At 38.8% G+C, this 23119-nt stretch overlaps 1 protein-coding gene across 1 annotated transcript in view; it reads right to left on the bottom strand.

Annotated features, from left to right (window-relative positions):
* Positions 1–6350, bottom strand: part of LOC132099141 (zinc finger protein 239-like) — an 8369-nt gene extending 2019 nt beyond the window's left edge. Inside the window, exons 1-2 of the mRNA XM_059505605.1 lie at positions 6202–6350; positions 1–119 (exon numbers count right to left, since the gene is read on the bottom strand). The exon at positions 1–119 is cut by the window's left edge and continues 78 nt beyond it. The gene's annotated coding sequence lies outside the window, so the exon portion shown is untranslated. The remainder of the gene's footprint in view (positions 120–6201) is intronic.
* Between the last annotated feature and the right edge of the window lie 16769 nt (positions 6351–23119).

The raw sequence follows: 23119 nt of genomic DNA, 5'->3' as shown, positions 1-23119 counted from the left end.
GAACTCGGTCTTCCTGACGATTTGATGTTCCTCTTCACTTATAAACTGATGGGAATATTCCAGCATTTATTGGTGAATTGCGTGATTGTTGTGGGATGAGCTACACTGAACATGAATTTCTGTGTGGAAAAACAACAGTTTACTTATTATAAACTAATTTACACATTTCAATTTTTACATTTAAATTTACACACTCCAAATTCTCTCTTTAAAGAAACCAGATCCTTAAGGCTGATTTATACTTCTGCGTTGGACCTACGCTGTAGCCTTTATTCCATAGGCTATGCATCAGCTTTTTATTTATACTTCTGTGTCGTTGTCAGCATCGTCGTGCAGTAAACATGCCAACACTAGTCTGCAGTGTCCACGGCATGTTGCTTGTGTAACCTGTAGTACCATGACAAAAGCCAAAGAAGAAGCGTATCGTGCTGTCTGTGTAGAATTGACATGCTGTTAGATTTTTGAAGAGGTGCATGTCAGACTGCGGCATAGGCTACACACAACCTACGAGCTTAGGTTCTAGCTACGGCGTAGGTTCGACTCAGAAGTAAAAATTGGGCTTTACAAATAGTGTTGTATTTTTGTAAATAATTTTTAGGGATGCAGTGAAAACAGAGTCTGGATGCACTTTGCTGAAAACCTAAAAATTATTATTTTAAATATTACAAAGTACTTTTGTAAGAGTTTTAGGGCTGCAACGATTCGTCGACGTTGTCGACAAAAATCGATAATAGAAATAGTCAACAATGAATTTCATTGTCGAAGTTGTCGCCAGACATGTTTTTTTCCGACCGAGTGAGGCATCTCTCTTCATTACAATCTCTGCCGAGAGTCGCACATGCGCATTAGCTTTTCTGCTGAGCGATAACGCAGCAGCTGTGCGTACCAAAACATCTAAAGTTTGGGAGCATTTTAGCCTGGATACGGCGAATAAAAAGATTACCTGCATGGTTTGCAAAGCAGTCCTTGCGTATCACGGCAGCACCTTGGTGATGCATGAACATTTAAAGAGAAAGCACGTCGGACAGTTGAATGAAACAGAGTTTGACTCGCCTCGGTAAGATTTAAATAACATGGAAGCCAATACGTTTTGTTTTGGATGTACATTGTACATTTGTGACCCATTATTGTGACCTGAATAAGTTTTATTCAAAGTAACAAAATTAGACAGAAAAATGCAATATCAAAATATATATATATATATATATATTTTTTTTTTCAATGCAAAAGAATCAGATCCAAATTTTTACTTATCACTAATTTTCCTAATAACAGAGGGCCCTATTTTAACGATCTAAACGCAAAGTATAAAGAGCACGGCGCAGATGCACTCAGGGCGTGTCCAAATCCACTTTTGCTATTTTGACGACAGAAAAATGGTCTGTGCCCCGGGGCGCATTTTTGGAATGGGTTGTCCCTATTCTCTTAATAAGTAATGGGGGTAACGTTCAATAAACCAATCAGAGTGTCATCTCCTATTCCCTTTAAGAGCAAGATGCGCTCGCACCATGGTGGATCTCTATTTACATGGCGGAATTTGTTTGGCAGAAAAGCTGAACGCTTCTCAAGTGAAGAAACCGATCTGCTCATGCTCGAAGTTAAAGCACGCAAGTAGATCATCTACGGGACAAGCAGGAATCCACCAAAGCTTCCCGAAGTGAAGGCAGCATGGGATGAAGTAGCAGAACAGGCTAGGGCTGTCGCGATAACCGCAATATTGTAATACCGCGGTATTGACATGCAAACCGCAGAGGAAAGATAGCAACCACAGAAACCGCGGCAACCGCAGTGTTCAGTTTTTTTTTTTATGAGGCTGCGGCCTTCTTGTTTTTTCAATTTGTCACTGTGCATTCAATGTTAAATAAATTAATGATACAATATGGTTATGACTGTAATCTTCTCGCGAGCCGTGATAGCTTTATGGTGCTTCGTTTGTTTTGAATAGGCCGGCTGAAATGATGGGAGGTGCTCGATCTCGTCCCAACCCAATGTCACGTCGCCAGTTTGGGAACATTTTGGCTTTTAACCCAATGAAAAGGGCGAGCCAGCGAATATAGATGAGCCGATATGCAAAATTTGCTGCAAAAAAGGTTCCTGTGACGCGGCAATACATCTAATTTGAGGTCATCGGGACATTCTAAAACGCTTAACGGGAAAAACGCTTAATGTGGTTTAATGTACCAATACAGTGATATTAACAGACCAAACTCACTAAACATCATATTAATAAAGTATACTACCTACAAAAAATCAGATGATTCATGAATATAAATTCAACGCGTTTAATAACACGTTCAACACGTTAATAATCCCATAGAAAACCATCATAAGGCTTAATGTGTTATTAAACGACTTGCATTCATAATCAGGGATCATCGGGGTTTTTTTTTTTTTTTTGTACATCGTATACTTCATTAGTATAATGTTGAGTGAGTTTGGTTTTTAAAAGTCACTGTCTTGGTACATTGAGCCACATTAAGCGTTTTCTTATGATGGTTTTCTATGGGAGGAAAAGGCTTAACGTGTTATTAAACGAGTTGCATTCATATTCAGGGCTCATCTGATTTTTTTTATAGATAGTATACTTTATTAGTATGATTTTTAGTGAGTTTGGTCTGTTAATAACACTGTCTTAGTACATTAAGCCATGTTAAGCGTTTTAGAGTGTCCCCTGTCATCCAGCGCAGCTGCCCCCTCAAGCATCAGATCGCGGAGCAACATCAAAAAGAACAGCTGAGACCGGCCGACAGTTAGGAGTAGCTGAAGCCTTTGCGAAATCTGTAAAATACAGCCGTGAAAGTAACAGGCATACCAGCTGAAGTCACGGTCAACCTCCGCGTCAGTGCCCATACCCAAGAGAGCGTGAGCAGATAACGAGCTCACACACGCTATCTGCATGAGGAGTGATCGACTCCACCACTGGCCCACCGGGACAGTGGATTCGCGATAATCAGTCTAGATTTCCACTGCTGTCCAAAGTCGCGCACAAATACGTGTAATTACGTTAGAACTCTTTGATTTCTTAAAAAATTTTTTTTTTGGAAAACGCATGTTCTTGTTGCTGTTTGGCATTTAACAATAAACAAAAATGTTTTAAAACGTGTCTCTCTTGTCAGTTAAAAAAGCAACAATATATGCTACATAACTCAACGATAGAGCTTTGTATGCAGAATCAGGATAAATAAGGTATGTTAAAAAAAAAAAAAAAACGGCGGTAATACCGCATATCACGCTATTGAGCCACGCATAATAACCACAGGGGAAATTTCTTAACCGCGACAGCCCTAGTACAGGCTTTCAAATAGCTCCACGCGATGAGTCAGTTAATATATGTGTGTCTGTATTGGCACAACTGTTCAATTAATTAGCCAATTTCATTAATCATTATAAGTAATAATAGGCTAAATTGCAAATAAGTAGCCTAATTCTAATACACGCAATGACTATCAATCATTAAATTTTATATTTATGTAGCCTACACAATAATATTCTTTTACACTGTAATCCTTTTGTTTTTAATATTTGGCATGTTTGTGTGATGCATCCCTGTGTGTAATAAGCAAAGTCAACGCACACTGCGGACCCGCCCAGAGGCGCATTTTCTACCAACGCGCTCTTTAAATAACAAAAAAAAAGTTGCGTCATTGACATTAGACTTTAGACCAGGTTTGAGTTGGTCTATGGCGCAGTCTATTTTCAGCTCCTTAAAATAGCCTGAACACCTCTTTTTTAAACCAGCACGCCCATGGGCGCACAAATGAATGCACAAAAATGCATTTGTTAATTAAACAACGTGGCGCTGGACGGGAAAATGCAAACGGCGCCGGACTGAAACTAGCAAACACACTTGCACTGTGCTTTGCATCGCATTGTGCTGGGTGTATGATAGGGTTCATAGTCTTACAAAGCTATTATCATCAGAGCATGCGAGCAGCAGTGGATTAGTGGAAAATAGCGCCCCCCGAAAAGTTCCGAGGGGTGAGTTGGTAAATTTCTATTAATAAAAAATAAATCTAAATAAATATTTCAGTTTTAAACAATGAAGGCAAGCCCACAAGCAACAAAGCAAACTTTGTTCAATATTATATCAGGTGAAGGCCAAATTATTGCGGTGTACAGAAATTATAATTTAATAATAAAATAACCCAATAATAATAATAATAATGTATTAATATATATAATACATATGTAATAATGCCTGATTGGAAACTCTAAATGAAATGCATCTTTACGGATTTTATAATGATAATTTAATTTTAAAGTAATAATTTAAAGCTTTCTATAGATGATATGTTTGTCAAGTCAGTGAGGCAATCTGAGTTTCGGTTTATCAGAAGCGCTCCTGCTCAAAACCAAAACTGCAGAAAGCATCCCGTTTTATTTTTGTTTAGTTTTTTTCTGTATTTTATAAAAGCACAACATTTTGTTGATATTGTGAGTGCACACAAATAAAAGTAGATCCTTTACAGATCTGAATGCTGTATTATTCTTACCTTTATGAGCAAAAATTACAGCGTATTTTAAAATGTTTCCAATTACAAGTGATCTCACTGATGCCTCTATGTCCTGTAAAGCATGCTTCAGTTTCCACCTCCACACAAACGATTGGGTATTCCTCTAACAGCGCACATTTATTAAGGCTAAATTGATCAAATAGGCTAAACAACAGACAGTCTGCCCTATATGATTGGCTGATACTTAAACTAAAACGCATATTTAATGAATAAAAATTATACAAACATTTCTCTAACTTAATAAAATACTGAAACAAAATATAATCACTTTGCCATTTCATACAAAACAAAACTATTTTAGTAGCTGAAATTGTAAAACTGTTTTGGCAGAAGGTTAAAAAAAGATGGGCTTTGGTTTGTAATTCTGCGAAACTGTAGGACATGGGCCGGGATAGGGCCCATGCAGGGCTTTAACATCTCTCGCATTTATAGAGTGCCGGCCCCGATATTTATTTAGTTTATTTATTTATTAATTTCACTAAGTTAGTCAAAACAACCAGTTTTTTGCTTCAAATTGGGCCATTACTAAATTACACTAATTAGATACATGGAATTATACATATATATATATATATATATATATATTTAAAACAAGTATTTGCAAGAGTACTTTAATTAAAAGATAAACAAAAATTTAACTGTTTTAGGTTAAATGAACACGTCTGTCTTTATTTTTTTTCTTTTTAGGGCAGCAGTAGCTTTAGCAGAAAATCAACCATCCACATCAAAAATAGCTGCAGAAAAGCCCACAAATCAGTAGATATTTTAGGAAACAAATCAAAGAAAAAAAATTACAAATACTGCTGATCAAAATATACGTTTTTTTTTTGTTTGTTTTTTGTCAAGACATTTAAAAATAACACATTTTAGAGCTGTAGGCTACCTGCAATAGTGTGATACCGTGAAACTGTGATATTTTTGCCCGTGACTACTGCCAAGGTGCATTATAGTTGTATATTTACACCTGAGAATGCTTTGACTTGTTATAACCCCACATGATGCCTAAAAGGACGGTCTCACAGTTCAAATTTGATTTTAAATGTAGAAATTGCCCAAATGGTAGCCTTTAATAACATACAAACTTGTAGAAGGATCCCAGTGATAAGAATTACTTACTACAGTTGATTTTTTTTATCATCATAATTCAACAAAATCATTTTCCATTCAAAGGTTTATAGTACATTGCTAGTGTCCCGCATTACTTAATACAGGTGACATTTTGCCAATTCTTCTCTTCTTATAAACACAGTAAACAAGTGCCAAACTCAACTATTTACCTCAACTACCAATCTTTATACAAGTAACGTTACACAAATTGTTGCAGCTCACGTTCAGCAAGTCAGTTTGCATTTACTACAACCTTGTAATAATGAAAATAATTTGAAACAATGATTGGGCATTGTTTATGGTTGTTGCACTGGATTTAGCAGAATATCAGGAACATTATCACTGCATACATTGAAACAATCATTTACACGAACATACAAAATAATAAACTCGCTCAGTTCTTAATTAACTTGACATGTTTCCTCACATAAACCTATTACTGCCTGCTGCTAAATGTCTAAGTCAGAAAACACACAAACCGCTTACTCGATGAAAACATGACAGAAGCGAACTCGTTTATTGTCGCAAACATACTGTGTGAAGTGTTTTACAGTTGTTTAAATATGAGAGACCTGCTCACCTCTCCTCAGAAGACTCTCTGCGGCTGCGCCCGAAAGCGTGAGGACTCTTTGTTCACGGTTCCTCCTGAAAGTGGTTTGTTACTCAACTCTCACTGAATACAAGCCTGCAGCTGTAGAGCTCGAACAGAACAAAAAAAAGAGGGCGTTTTCTTCTTCTTCTGGTGTCAATGGGGGGTTGATTAATGGTACATTCCCGCCATCTACTGGATAGGAGTATGGAGCGCATAATAATTGGCTGTTTGAGAACTATAGCCAATTAAAAACATATATTTTCTAAACATAGAAAAAAATACATTTTATTTAATACAACCGTATCCTGATTTCTATTTATCAGTCTTTTTTCTTTTAAGGACATAATTAATTCATTAAATATTTTTGATTGCAATTTGTGCAAGTTTCAGATGGTCTGCCTCCTCATTTCCTTCCACACACGTGATGGTACACACAGAAAATGTACCATAAAACCAAATTGTCTTATTTTAAATAAACTCAAAAACACATAAAAAATAATTTCTTGCCTTGTTGTTGAAATTCCACTTAGCAAGCTATTTAAAACTGAAAGGGAGTCTGTACAATATGATCTTATTGGCTCTACTTCTATCCACTGGAGAGCTAGGAATATAGCTATTGTCTGTAGTAATAATAGATATATTATCTGTTTTAAAATTTTCATCCTGCTGCTTCAGGATCTTTAGGGCCATCTGTGTATATTTGCAATATGCTATATTAAGTATATTATATGCTATAATAAGTTTGTTCAATGTATTGCTGCACTGCTATATATGTTTACATATTTCTTTCCTTGTTATGTTTTTCTTCATGTAACTAAATGTCAACTACAGGCATAGGGAAAAGCCAAGGAGGAGAGGCTGTTTTCACGCCGGGTGGGCCATTTAAACTATCCAATCAGAAAAGCAAAGAGTTATTTTGTTCTTTTTACTTTCTTAAGTTACCAGCTATTTTGTTATGTCTAGAACACGAAAAAAAAGTTTTTGTTAAATCTAGAGGGAAATTAAATAAAGTCGCCTTGAACTTGTGCATCTTTGGAAGTGGAGCCAGTTAAAATGAAAAAACAGCTTAAAAAATGCTGCCTCCTCTCTCCAGACAATTAAGTTTCAAAACACATCTATTCACTTTTTCTCTAAATAACTCATTTACCTTTCTGGTTCTACACCTTTTTGACATAATTGATGTTCATCATATGATTGCATGAACTCTTGTTGTTATTTATCTGTAGTTCTATGTTGTCAACACTTGTTTGTCTGATTGTCTGTTATTTTGTTTGCCAATTCATTGCATTATTTTGTAAAGCGTCCTTGGGTTCTTGAAAGGTGCTATAAAAAATACAGTTTAGATTAAAATTGTTTAAAATTGGAATTCCTTACGATTTAACACGTTGTTTTGTGTTTGATAAGAAAGAAAACCAAATGCTCAAGACTGTTTTCTGATGCATTCATCAGTGTCTTTGCAAATATACACAATCAAACTGAAGTTACAGACAGTGATTAACATCATTCATTTGTCTCTATACACAAAGACACATTTCATAGATGGACAAACATAATCACCTAATTTTGTAAATGGGGCTAATTACATTTGCATTAAGCACCCAGTTTGTGCTTGTCTATAATTGAAATTAATAGCTTACATTTGCAAAATGAGCCTGCAATAGCAGAAAAAAGTAAAAGGTCCATGCTCTAAAGTTTGTGTGTATGTACAAAATAGCAATGTGTTCATCCTGCCTTGTGTTTTTCATCTAACAGTTGACACATTCAGCATTAATGAATGAGATCTCAGTGAAGAAGCAGAATTGGTGTTTTGTGTACACTTCCAGGCCTCATCTGGGACAAATAAGTTCTGGATTTGGCCCACATACATCAAGCTGGTTTTAGTCAGTTGTGATTTGTTGTATATGTGTGTAAGAAACTGGTTTTAGGTTGAGTTCTGACTTTGTGTGTTTGGACCAGATATGACCTATACCAGGTGCCATACGTGTCATTTTCTCCAAGGAAACGTCCTTGCAAAGTTTTAAATTGTCTGAAATAACCAGGTGTTGGCTGTTTGCATGGTGTTTCTCATATTTAAACAGCTGTAAAACACACTTTACACAGTATGTCTGCAATAGTTGCTTCATATAACCCAGATTGCATATCTGATGGCAGATGAAGTATTCTGAGGATGACTTTCATACCTTTTATGAGGCATGAAATACACACAGCATTGAATCAGACTGTGCACTATAGATCCCCTGAGGAACAGTTCCACTCATTCTCAACTATAGGAGGAAGATGTCACATTGTCTGGTCTGTGTTTCCCTGGGTGTCCACTAGTGGTCTCACTTCCTCATAGGCACCCCACTGCAGGCACTACATTTCCCACAAAGCCTTGTGCCTTCATCGCAGTTAATTGCACTGGGCTGTCTCCACTTTAATTGTCTTCACCTATCTATATAACCAGTCTGTTTTCTATCTTTGTCATGGAGTCCTTGTTTTCCGTCACCCAATTTTCTCACGTTCCCTTGTGTTTTCTAGTTTCTTGTTTTTCTTGTTTCTGGTAGTGATGGCAAAATCGAGGCCTCGTGAACCAATGAAACAGTTGAACCAAATGTGCCATATTGTTTCGAGGCTTCGAATCAATCCGACACCCGTCTCAACGGTGACACCTAGTGGTCACTTGCAGGTGTTGATCTGAAACAACCTTGACGAGCCATTAAAAAAATTTGTTGTTTTTTTATTATTATAATGTTCTAATATGTGAAGCTTGTAACCTATAGGCTCCTCACTGTGCATAATGTTATTTTGGTCATGAAAAATTAATATTAATAAAAGAAATCAAGCCACAATGTCTCACTTTTTTAGAGATTTTTATTCAAAAATATTAATTTATCTGCTGTGGAAGGACTTAGCCTACTTCTTTTTTTACAGATAATTTCTCCAGCCTTTGAAAAAATCCTCTCACAAGGGACACTTGTTGCTGGCATACAAAGATATTTTTTTGCAAGGACATACAAATGAGGAAAGATTACTGCTCTCTCTTTCCACTAAGTTAGTGGATCATGAGTTCTGGGCAAATACGCATCGTTGATGTATTTTTTCACTTCCACTGTGGCATCAGCTGTAGCATTGTGTATCATCTTGGTTTGATGGATGCGAGTATCAAAAAGTTCCCATAAACTGTCCTGTGTTTCTACTGGTGTTGATGTTGATGGTGATGATGATGATGATGGGTGCGATGTTGACATTTCTGGGTCTGAATAAAAATGAAAACAGCAATTAGTAACAAATCCTAAACTGACGGCATATATGAAGGATATATTATATTACATGATTCAGATTACATAACACAACACAGACTGAAACTGCTCACCAGGATTTGTGTTTGAACGCATCAGTGAAGCACACTCCAGTGTGATATGCTTTTCAGCTTCCTGGGCTTTGGCAGCATTTCCAAATGCCACATTTTTGAACCTTGGGTCCAGCAGTGTAGCCAGTGCCAAGGCTCTAAAACTCTCATAACCTCCACATCTGGAGTGCAGACCTTCTTGCAGATGTGAACACATATTTATAATAATGACAATAATATGACAGTTATGGCCAATCACATGGGTAGTATGGTCATTGTGGCCTACCTAATTGACAGTGTTGGGAAGGTTACTTTGGAAATGTAATAGGTTACAGATTACAAGTTACCCTGTTTAAAATGTAATAGTAGTGTAACTTTTTCAATTACTTTATTAAAGTAATGTAACTAATTACTTTTGATTACTTTTTGATTACTTTTCTAAATTTGTGAAAATTTAAGAATAATAAATAAAAGTATATACATCAACTTAAATACAGTTATCTAATAAGCATGTGACGTATTCTGTGTACTAAACTCCTGAAACATTGGTGTTTTTTTGAAACTGCTGTCTCTGTATATGATGATAGTTTTCTCAAAATAAGTAAAATGCACATGAAGTGACACAGAGCAGTTCTAGAAATTATGTTTATGTGCTCGTGTACTCCTATATTGAGGCGGCAGAGGTTGAAAACACTGCGAGCTTCAGTAGGCCTATGTGTAGTAAATGAAACCATGTCTTTGCCATTAATTTACAGGAGGGGCGGACTGGGAAAAAAATTCAGACTGGGAAATTCAAACTCATACAAACAAATTCATGGACAAAACTATTTTTTGTATGGACCTGACATAAAAAAGGTTTAAATCTTTAATTTGGGGACATGCAAAATAATTATAAGTTCTGTCCTGAACTGCATCTTCACTTCCATTTTTCTCTTCAGTCTCTTTATTTTGCCCTGTTATCCATCTCTCTCGTGACTTTAATACTCAAGATTGAACAAAACTGCACTTTACAATACAATACTCTACAATACTACAATATCTTCATAGAAAAATCCTAATACTGTACACGAGTCATGTTTTTCCCTTACAAAAAATTACCATGCTTTTATTAGCCTATATAAAAGTAAAATAACCTTGTTTTTTTTTTTGTTTTTTGCAAATGGATTTGTATTTATTTTTAAATAAATACATTTGTAAAATAATTTTACATTTTTGGTTATCACAGTTTAAACAATAGTAACCATTTTCTTTGGATTTATAGTTAAATATTAAAATGTTAATTTTCGTAAGGGTTGTGTTGTTGTCTGTCGTAGCTCCCCCTAAACCTATTAAAAAAAATCGGATTTTTTTTTCAGCTAAATTACTACTGTAACATTACAACAGATAATAATGATGTCCTTTATATAGTATTTTGAGTGATGACTGATGAGCAACGTGCTGCTGCTTGACTAAATAAATAAAAAAACAACGACAAAAAAGCATCTTTACAGATGAAACTGACCTGAAACCCTGAACAGTAGTTCTGCTTCTCTGCTCCAGCTGTGCGCTTCCACAGTCCACTCTCTCTCTCGCATTGATTACTCTGAGTCTGATCCAAACCGTTTGGCGGAGGCGCGGAGAGCGCGCGAGTCACGACTAACAATTCATGACTTATTAGAGATTTAATTATCAAATGGCGGATTCGCAAATGATCGCTTTAGTACATTCGACAGGCAATTATACAATAATAATATTAAATAGTGCGGCAAAATCGGCTGCCAGGCCACCGGGAATTGTCCCGGTTCTCCCGGTGTCCAGTCCGCGCCTGATTTCCACAGACACGCAGAATGTGCAAGTCATATATTGCATTTTTGGGGCTTTATATTCACAGACACTAGTCGATGTCATGTTTTGATTCAAGTGTACTGACCTACTTTTGATTTAGTCATCCAAAATGTGGCATATTCCGTCCGCGTTAGGCATTCCGTTTTTATGACTGGATTCTACGAACCAGACTGTATTTCCGCATCCCGGAAATTATTAGGGCGTATGTCTCAGAATAGTCAGTGCAATTTGGGAAAGAAATCAGTTAAATCTGTATGTGGATGTGTGTAAATATTCAAATGTAATCCTCTTTGTAATCGTAAAAAATTTCATAAGTAACTGTAATTTAATTACTCATTTTTTTTTAGTAACTGTAACTAATTACAGTTACAATAATTTTGTAATTAAATTACGTAACGCCGTTACATGTAACTAGTTACTCCCCAACACTGCTAATTGAACAGTTGATTCCTGCGTTGCATTTCCTTTTTTCTGTGCAAACTTGTGCTGCAACATCCTGTACAGTGGTATAAGCTTTGAAGCAGACACTCTCTTTTCCTCTGACATCTCTGTTGTTGCGAGTTTGAATGGTTGCAGTATTGACAATGATTGTTGAATAATGTCATAATCAATACTTGTCAGGGGAGCAGTATCATTGTTTAAGTTGGAAAGTGCAGCAGCCACTGGTTCACGTTGGTCATACAAGCGCTGTAGCATGTCAAATGTGCTGTTCCATCTCGTGTCAACCTCCTGTATCAGTTTCAGAGTTGGTCTTCCCATCAAGCTCTGCATCTCCACAAGCTTGTCCTTTGCTTTGCAGCTGGATCTGAACAACCCCACTATCTTTCTGGCCTTCTGGCGTATTTCATTGATGACTGGGGTTTGATCTAGTGCCTTTTTCACAATCAAATTTAAAGTATGAGCAAAACATGGGACATGGCGAAGGTGGAGTAGCTGGGCACTTAGGATCATGTTAGATGCATTGTCAGTCACCATGCACTGAACTTTGGAGGTTATTCCCCACTCAGCCATTAGCAAGGCTTTAGCCTCCATGAGATGCTGGGCTGTGTGGGTTTGGTAAAACCTCCTTACACCCAGTACAACAGTTGCCATTTTTGCCTCTGGTGTTATGTAATGGCAAGTCACACCAAGATATCCATCCATATTAATGGAGGACCACATGTCAGCTGTAAGGCTAACAAATTCGGCCTTTTGTAGGTCCTCCATTGTCTTCTCCTTGGCTTTGTTGTACTTTTCGCTGACCATTATTTTAAGCACCTTCCGGGATGGGAGGACATAGCTTGGATCAAGCTTGTTCACAAATGCCCTGAATCCCATTGTCCACGATGGTGAAGGGCTGCAGATCCTTCACCACCATGTTTATAAGAGCCTCATCCAATTCCCTCTGTCTGACTTTTAAAAGAGAAGACAAAACATACTTTCAGACAAATACATTGGAAAAATACAGCTTCAATTAGTGCACATCTATTAAAAGTATAGCCTACTGGTTCATTATTTGGAAACCTTCCAGTGTTTATAATCAGTGCTTTATATAACTTATAAACTTTATAAACAGTGTCCCAAAAGGTTGTAATTATATTTCAATTATAATTATATCCCAAACAATGCATACCTTGCTTAGATGGCCCAGCAGTGTCAGTAGCAGGCCTAGGTACAGGGGGAATGCCATCCTCTGCACCCTGCAAAATGGCAGGATGAGTGCTCCTCAAATGGCGCATCATGGATGATGTATTGTTGCAGTAGGCTAGCTGCCGATCACAATACACACATCTCACTTTATTTGGGGTTTCTAAATGGAAATGCTCCCACACCACAGATGTACGGCATCTCTTCTGGGGAGCTTCCATTTTATCTATCTATCCAAATCTATCTATCTATATATGAATCGATCTATGTATCTAGATATGTATCTATAATCTATGTATCTATATATGTATCTATCTATAATATATGTATTTATATATGTATCTATAATCTATCTATATATGTATCTATCTATAATATATGTATTTATATATGTATCTGTAATCTATCTATATATGTATTTATCTATTAATCTAGCTGTCTATATATATTTATATCTATGTATCTATTAATGTGTCACTATATGTATACTCTGTCTGTCTCTAGCCTCTCAGTCAATGTGTTGTGTAAATTTAAATGTAAGTCTAAATTGCCTATAACTAATCAAATCGCACTATGTCACTATATCACCAAAAATCCGCTATCTCAAAGTCAAACTCCTCTCACAAAAACCCACGAGGTCAAAATGCACTTATTTCACTTTTATACAGATGTGCGATTGTGTGGTCTTTTCCCGACCGTTCCAATCAAACGCTGATTCGGCGGACCACACCTGATGAAACAATTAGTGAAACAGTTCGAGGCTTCGTTTGGTCATAGTCACGTGACATGGGTGTTTCGAATCACGCTTCGGATCAGTGTTTCGACACATCTGCGCTTCGGGATCTCGCAAAGCTTCGGAACGACTGTTTCGCTTCAGCCATCCTTAGTTTCTGGACTGATTCGGTGTTATGACCTCTTGCCTGTTCTTGGATTACGATTTTTGAATTACCCCATTAAATACACTGCTATTGGATCTCTCGCTTCCTGTGTTCAATCGTTACAGAAGGACTCCATCCTGCCAAGATCCAGCGGTGTGGGACTTCATATCCGTTCCCCAGTCAGTGTGGAGGAGCGGAGGGCGAGGTTCCAAAAGCTAACCACCCTCCGTCAAAAGGGGAGTGAGGTGGGTGGCTTGGCGCAAATGTTCTGGAACATGGTGGTAGGAATGGGGTATAATGATGAGGCCCTGTAAGACTTATTCAACGCCTGTCTGGATAACCCTGTGCCAGAATGGGAAATGAATGAGCTGGAGATCTTGGATTTTTGGGGGTTCATAATATACCTACAACATCGGTCTCAGTGGGATACCCCAGCCACACCTGTCTCTCAAGGTGAGAGGGCCGACTCTAGACCGGTGTCTCCAGACAAGATGGCCGCCAGCCCAGCGCCACTGCACAAGGTGATCGCCAGCCCAGCACCACAGCACAAGATGGCCGCCAGCCCAGCGCCACAGCGCAAGGTGGTCACCAGCCCAGCGCCACTGCACAGGGTGGCCGCCAGCCCAGCGCCACTACACAAAATGGTCGCCAGGCCAGAGCCACTGCGCAAGATGGCCGCTAGCCCAGCGTCACAGCAAAAGATGGCCGCCGACCCAGTGCCACTGCACAAGGTGGCCGCCAGTCCAGCGCCACAGCACAAGTTGGTCGCCGACCCAGTGCCACAGCACAAGATGGCCGCCGGCCCAGCGCCACTGCACAAGATGACAGCCATAGGTGACCCTCCAGAGTCGAGTCAGGTTCCCGGTGACCCTCCAGAAACGAGTCAGGTTCCCGTTGACCCTCCTGAGTCGAGTCAGATTCCCGTTGACTCTCCAGAGTCGAGTCAAGTCACCATTTACAACACTATTTGCACTACCACAGTTAGACCTCAGAAGTCGAATCAAGTCACCAATGATCTTCATGGGCAAGGTCAAGTTACTGGTGTTCTTCATGGGCAAAGTCAAGTCACCAATGATCTTCATGAGCAAAGTCAAGTCGCCGTTGATCTTCATTAGCAAAGTCAAGTCACCGTTGATCTTCCGGAGTCCAGTCAAGTCACCTTTGATCTTCCTGAACGAAGTCAAGTCACCGTTGATCTTCCTGAACCCAAGTCAAATCATCATGGATCTACCAGAGCTTCTTCACGTCTCTGCTATACTACCAGAGCCCCTTTACATCTCTGCTGAACTACCAGAGTTTCTCCACGTCTCTGCTGAACTACCAGAGCCCCTCCACGTCTCTGCTGAACTACCAGAGCCTCTCCACGTCTCTGCGGAACTACCAGAGCCTCTCCACATCTCTGTGGAACTTCCAGAGCCTCGTCACGTCTGAGCCGAACTTCCTGAGTGCTCGACTTATCCTGTCATGGCCATGGAGACCATCTATCATCTCCTCAGGGCCATGGAGGCCACCCTTTACCTGTTCATGTTCTCTATTTCAGGCTTGCCTAACCAGACTTGCTCTCCTGGGCCATCGATCCCACTGTGGTGGTCTTTGGCGCCGCCCTGGTGGGCTTTTGTCTCGACCGCACGGCTGTGGTGGTCTTCTGCGCTGCCCTGGTGGGCTTCTGTCTTGACCGCGCAGCTCCAGTTCCACCTGCTCCACCCTGGATTCCTGCCCTGTTGGCTCTGCCCTGGGCCCCTGAACTTTCTGTTCCCTCCTGGCCTTTTTTTGTTGTTGTTTTTTTGTTTTGTTTTTTTTCTCTCTGTTTCCCTCTATAGATCTGGCCCTCCATTCCTCATCCTGGTCCTCCGCCGGTCCACCTCCCTCCTGGTCTCCTTGTGGTTGTTGTTTGGTTTTTTTTTTCAGTTCCTGTCTCTGTTTCCCACTATGGACCTGGCCCTCCGTCCCTCCCCCTCATCTATATGCTTTTAATATCCAAATCCGTTAAAGGATTTTTAGGCTGCATTAATTAGGTAAATCGGAACCGGGAACACTTCCCATAACACTCGATGAACTTGCTACATCATTAGAAGAATGGCATCTACACTAATATTAGTCTGTTTCTCTCTTATTCCGAGGTCACTGTAGCCACCAGATCCAGTCTGTATCCAGATCAGAGGGTTACTGCAGTCACCCGGATCCAGTACGTATCCAGACCAGATGGTGGATCAGCACCTAGAAAGGACCTCTACAGCCTTGAAAGACAGCAGAGACCAGGACAACTAGAGCCCCAGATACAGATCCCCTGTAAAGACCTTGTCTCAGAGGACCACCAGGACAAGACCACAGGAAACAGATGATTCTTCTGCACAATCTGACTTTGCTGCAGCCTGGAATTGAACTACTGGTTTCGTCTGGTCAGAGGAGAACTGGCCCCCCAACTGAGCCTGGTTTCTCCCAAGGTTTTTTTCTCCATTCTCTCACTTCCCCATAGGCACCCCACTGCAGGCACTACATTTCCCACAAAGCCTTGTCCCTTCATCAAGGTTACTTGCACACCTGTTAATTGCACTCAGCTGTCTCCACCTTCATCGTCTTCACCTATCTATATAACCGGTCTGTTTTCTATCTGTGTCATGGAGTCCTTGTTTTCCGTCACCCGGTTTTCTCACGTTCCCTTATGTTTTCTAGTTTTTCTTTTTTCTGGATTGATTCTGTGTTATGACCTCTTGCCTGTTCTTGGACTACAATTTTTGGATTACCCCATTAAATACACTGCTATTGGATCTCTCGCTTCCTGTGTTCAATTGTTACAGAAGAATTGTATAAACTTGTTAAATCGTCTAAACCAACAACATGTATGTTAGACCCTATTCCATCTAAGATCCTAAAAGTGGTGCTTCCAAAAGTCATAGATCCTCTTCTAACAATTATTAATTCCTCATTGTCATTAGGATATGTCCCCAAAACCTTCAAACTGGCTGTTAGTAAGCCACTCATAAAAAAAACACAACTTCACCCTAAAGAACTAGTTAATTAGAAACCGATCTTGAATCTCCCTTTTTCCAGCTGTTCCCATTTACATTGTTTGCGCCTGTCTATATATATCCTGGTTGTTTCTGCCAGCCCAGAGCCACTGCAACAGATGACAGCCACAGTTGATCTTTCAGAGTCAAGTCAGCTCCCTGTTGATTTTCCAGGGTCAAGTCAGTTCCCCGTTGATCTTCCAGGGTCAAATCAGGACCCTTTGATCTTCCAGGGTCAAGTCAGGTCCCCGTGGACTTTCCAGGGTCAAGTCAGGTCCCCGTTGACCTTCCAGAGTCGAGTCAGGTCCCTGGTGGGATCCTGTTCCTGAGTTACGCCCACGACGGGCTCCTGTTTCCCATGTTAGGCCAAGGAAGGGCTCCTGTTCCCCAGTTAAACTCAGGGAGGGGTTCCAGTTCCGCCAGTTCCTGTCTCACTTCCCTATATTGTCACCCCACTTCGTTACTGAATTTCACACAAGCATATCAAACATCGTATAGATTTTAAAATCCTGCTTATTACTTATAAAGCCCTGAATGGTTTAGCACCTCACTATTTGAATGAGCTCTTGATACATTATAATCCTCCACGTCCCCTGCATTCTCAAAACTCAGGCAATTTGATAATACCTAGAATATAAAAATCAACTGCGGGCGGCAGATCGTTTTCCTATTTAGCGCCTAAACTCTTGAATAACATACCTAACATTGTGCGGGAGGCAGACACACTCTTGCAGTTTAAATCTAGATTAAAGAACAATCTCTTTAACCTGGTTTACACATTACACATAACACACTAATATGCTTCTAATATCCAAATATCATTTTGCATTATTGACACACTGTTTTCCTAATTAATGTTGTTCAGTTGCTTTAACACAATCTTTTTTGTTTAAAACGCTATATAAATAAAGGTAAATAGACTAATTATAATAAAATCCTAAACACTCAAAAAAGATTTCATGATCAGGATTATTGGAGCCCAGAGACAGATAAAACAGAAGTGTCTGTCACTGAATTTTTCTGCAAGCAAACAAACAAAAAAATGATTCAATGATCTATGCTTAGCTAAGCTAAAAGTGCTACTGCAAGACCTTGAGATCAGCTCAATGTATTCAAAACCGGTAAAACTCAACAGTTTAACTCTAGGGGAGCTGGAAAATGAGCCCATTTTCAAATATAGTTGAGTGTTCCTTTAATATTTTCAATAAACGGCTGAAAACACATCTCTTTCATCTTCATTTGACCCTCTTACTGTATCACTCACTATTCTAATGCTACTTAAAAAAATATATTAAATTTGACCCTGTAACATTTGCACTTGTATTTCTATTCTAACTACTACTTTTATTTAAAAAGAAAATAGCCTATAACACTAGTATTCTTTATTCTTTTTCTGTACTTTCTACTTATTTTAATTGAATTATTAATAATAACCTTCTAACACTAGCATTCTCTATTATTTTTTTGTTCTATTGATTTTTCTTTTATAAGGTCCTGGGAGAGAGGGGTTACATATACTTTTAAGTGAAACCCTGCCCCCAAACCTCCTAATGACACCTTTTACAAACTGGAAATGTTTTCATGTGAAATATGTGGTCTACAAATTAAATAAAATATAATCATATACGTTCATAAATACTTAATATAAACTTTTCAGCGTCATTGTTTTTATTTTTTTGTGCTAGTATTGAGAGTTGTTTTTGTGTGTTTTTATTTGGCTTATCAGATAATTTAATGTCATTAAATCTCACTTTATCTCACCAGTGTGCCGACTACTGAACTAGAGCTGATTGAGATGCACCCAGATTATTGTTACAAAGATGGCGTTTATTAAAGAGGAGAATAAAGACACGAGGATTAAAGAAACATTCAGAGTCAAACATGAAGATACTGAGACACAAACAGGTTGGTTTTTATTCTCAAAGCTGAACTCATTTGATCCTTATTAAAATGTGAAGCTCTACATAAACCGAAATATAAAATACAGAAGTATCCTGAACAACTTTTTTTTTTTTCAAAAGTGCCAAACTAACATTAACAGGTCTGAATGTAAATAGCACTAAAAGTTAATTACAACAAGCATAACAATCCTATGTCAGAAATACCAGCCTACTTACAAAATAATAAGACAGTTTGATAGTCACTTCATGCTAAATATCTTTCGGGCTTCAACTATCAATTATTTTTGCAATCTGTTAATATATCTATTTATTTATTAGTCGATTAATCTAACCATTTTTTTTTGTCTTTTGTTTATTTTTGGACTGATATAGGTGAATTTGCCACTGAATAATAACACTTAACATCTGCATTAATGTCAACATTTTCGCAGTTAAATAAAAACATTACAAATAAAGTGCCAAGAAAAATATATATATATAAAAAAAAAAATCACATTAAAACAAGTACATCATAAATAATGCAATAAACAATAAAATAGGCATATATTTGTCATCAGTGTTGGGGAGTAACTAGTTACATGTAACTGCATTACGTAATTTAATTACAAAATAAATGTAACTGTAACCAGATTTTTTTGTTAAATTAAATTAGTTACTTATTTAAATGGTAACGATTACAAAGGGGATTACATTTAAATATATTCTCACAGACATATGGCCCTATAATTTCTGCAATGCAGAAAACACAGTCTGGTTCGTAGAACCAGGTCACAAAAGCAGAATTCCTATTGCCTAACGTGGATGGAATATGCCACATTTTGGATGAATAAATCAAAAGTAGGTCAGTACACTTGAATCAAAGCATGATATGGACTAGTGTCTGTGAATATTAAGCTGCAAAAAGACAATATATGAATCCTGCACGTTCTGCGTGTCTGTGGAAATCAGGCGCGGACTGGCCATCAGGAGAACCGGGACAGTTCTTGGTGGCCTGGAAGACATGGCCCACTATTTTAATATTATTATGAAATAATTTATAATTGCATGTCGAATGAACTAAAGCGATTATTTCCAAATCCACCATTCGATAATGAATTCTCTACTAAATCATGAAAAAACAAGATGGCGCCACCAAGTCCGCTCGCCATCCAGGTGCTCCGCTTAGATTATGTTTTTATTTACTTTTTTACCTACTTTTGCTTTCTCTTTTTACACACATAACCTCTGCACTGATCATTTACGACAAAGAAACACTCTTGGACATTGGACACCGCTTCACTGACCTGTTTCAGGACACTTTATCCTCCAACCCATCGTGGCCATCTGAGATTCTCAGGAACGCCGAGATGAACAATGGCCACCTGAATAACCACCCGAGGGGACGGATCAAGAAACACCGCGGGAAACGCACTGGGATTCGTAACAGACTGCGAAAAAAGAGCACACAGCCCTCCTCTACCGAGCATCCTGCTTGCCAATGTCCAGTCTCTGTAGAATAAGATGGACAATCTTAGAGCCAGGATAAGTTTCCAACGGGACATTAGGGACAGTAACATCCTTTGTTTGTCTGAAACATGGCTCACGCCCTTGGTCCCGGACGCTGCTGTAACGCCGTCTGAAAACTTCTCTGTTTTACGGATGGACAGGACAGCCGAGGCCGGCAAATCCAAAGGCGGAGGAGTGTGTTTAATGATTAACCCTCTGGAGTCTAAGAGTATTTTTGGAGCCTGGAGAAGTTTCGTCATGCCCTGACATTTGAGCTTTTTTCAGTTTCTTATAAATATCTAAATGGTTAAAGTCTAATCTCACTGTAATCAGCACAAAGTGGGCTATAATAATAATAATAATAATAATATGTGAGCAGCATGTATGTAGAGTACAATATACATCTTTTTAATATTTTATTCTTATATTTTTATTGTTTACTTTTATTTCATTCTTACATAGCTATATTTATGTATATTTTAATCTGTGTTGTTTTCTTTAATAATTGCACTGTCCATGGAGCGGACCTGACTCACATTTCACTGCTGGTTATATATACTATATATAATTTTGTATGTGACGAATAAAAATCTTGAATCTTGAATCGGTTAGTTGTGACTGTCAATGCTTCCTTCGGCTCACGTGCTCTCCGCGCCTTTGCCAAACAGTTTGGATCAGACTCATAGTAATCAATGTGAAAGAGAGAATGGAGTGGACTGTGGAAGCACACAGGTGGAGCAGAGAAGATAAACTACTGTTCAGGGCTTCAAACACAGGTCAGTTTCATCTGTAAAGATGCTATTGTAGTTTTGTCTTTGTTTACTTACATACAGTCATCACTCAAAATCTGTATAAAGGACATCATTATCTATTGTAATGTTACAGTAGTAATTCAGCAGATAAATAATCATATTTTATAATAGGCTAGGTTAACGGGGAGCTTGGGCAGACAACAACACAACTCTTATGAAAATTAAAGATGATTTTAATATAAATCCAAACACAATGGTCATTATTGTAAAACCATGGTAACCACAAATTAAAATTTTATTTACAAATGTATTTATTTAAAAATAAATACAAATGGTATTGCCAAAAAAAAGCATGGTCACTGTATTTTTACTTTAAAAGCATGGTTAATTTTTGCAAGAGAAAAACATGACTTATGTTCAGTATTAGGATTTTTCTATAAAGACATTTTAGTCATGTACTAATTTTGACATGTAGGCAATTTAGAAAGTATAGTTTTGTTAAATCTTTAGTATTAAAGTCATGAGAGAGATATACAGTAAAGAGATATAATATCCCTGTCACGGCCACAGAGGCCAGCTACCATCTCATCACGGCCACGGAGGCCGCTATTAACCTGTTTATGTTCTCTGTTTCAGTCCCACCTGACCAGACTTGCTCTCCTGTGCCATCGACTCGGCAGTGGGGGTCCTCTGCTCCAGCCCGGTGGGCTTCAGTCTCGTCTGCTCGGCTGTGGTGGTCCTCTGCTCTGCCCTGGTGGGCTTCAGTCTCATCTGCGGTGGTCCTCTGCTCCGCCCCGGTGTGCTCCAGTTCAGCCTGCGCCTCCCCGGTGGGCTCCAGTTCCACCTGCTCCACCCTGGATTCCTGCTCTGTCTTCACCGTCTCGGTCCACGGTCAATCCACTTCCATGTGGACCTGGCCCTCCAGCCCTCCCCCGGTTCCTTCTCCGCTCCTCCACCCTCCTAGATTGTTTAGAGCGTCTGGAAGCCGCTCCTTGGTGTTATGATCATCAGCTGGAGTGCCCATGAACTCTTATATAGGGCACTCCAATCAGGACTCAGGCATCTCCTATTTCCATTAACCACCAGATGTCACCATATAATCACTTGGACACTAGCACCTTTCATTCTGTTGCACCACACCCGAAATACATTCCCCATGAGTCACTGCATCACAATCACCTTGCCACACCTGCACCTCATTCATCAGCCAAATAGACAATTAGACACCTGCAGCTAATACACAGACACATATTTAAGCCGCACAATCAATCTCAGTCTTGTTTAGCCCCGTCTAACATTTCTGAGCGTTTTTTCCCTGTGTTTGTTATTCCCGTGTTTGACCTTTGGACTGTGTATTCCAACTCTGATTCTCTGCTGCCTGCCCCAATCTCTGCTTGTTTCTGGTTTCGATTCTGGTTATACCTGACCATCGTTTAATAAATGATGCAATTGATCAGAACATCTCTGACTCTTCACTGTAACAGTTAAACTCATTTTGGATAATAAATTTTATTCTTAAATTGTTAAATGCTATTTCTGTTTATGTATATACTGTATTCTTTGTACAACCCGAATTCCGGAAAAGTTGGGACGTTTTTTAAATTTTAATAAAATGAAAACTAAAAGACTTTCAAATCACATGAGCCAATATTTTATTCACAATAGAACATAGATAACATAGCAAATGTTTAAACTGAGAAAGTTTACAATTTTATGCACAAAATGAGCTCATTTCAATTTTGATTTCTGCTACAGGTCTCAAAATAGTTGGGACGGGGCATGTTTACCATGGTGTAGCATCTCCTTTTCTTTTCAAAACAGTTTGAAGACGTCCGGGCATTGAGGCTATGAGTTACTGGAGTTTTGCTGTTGGAATTTGGTCCCATTCTTGCCTTATATAGATTTCCAGCTGCTGAAGAGTTCGTGGTCGTCTTTGACGTATTTTTCGTTTAATGATGCGCCAAATATTCTCTATAGGTGAAAGATCTGGACTACAGGCAGGCCAGGTTAGCACCCGGACTCTTCTACGACGAAGCCATGCTGTTGTTATAGCTGCAGTATGTGGTTTTGCATTGTCCTGCTGAAATAAACAAGGCCTTCC

The sequence above is a fragment of the Carassius carassius genome, chromosome 22 (genome assembly GCF_963082965.1).
Source record: "Carassius carassius chromosome 22, fCarCar2.1, whole genome shotgun sequence".
In the NCBI taxonomy this organism is placed as follows: Eukaryota; Metazoa; Chordata; class Actinopteri; order Cypriniformes; family Cyprinidae; genus Carassius; species Carassius carassius.
This window is presented reverse-complemented; position numbering and strand designations above follow the sequence as displayed.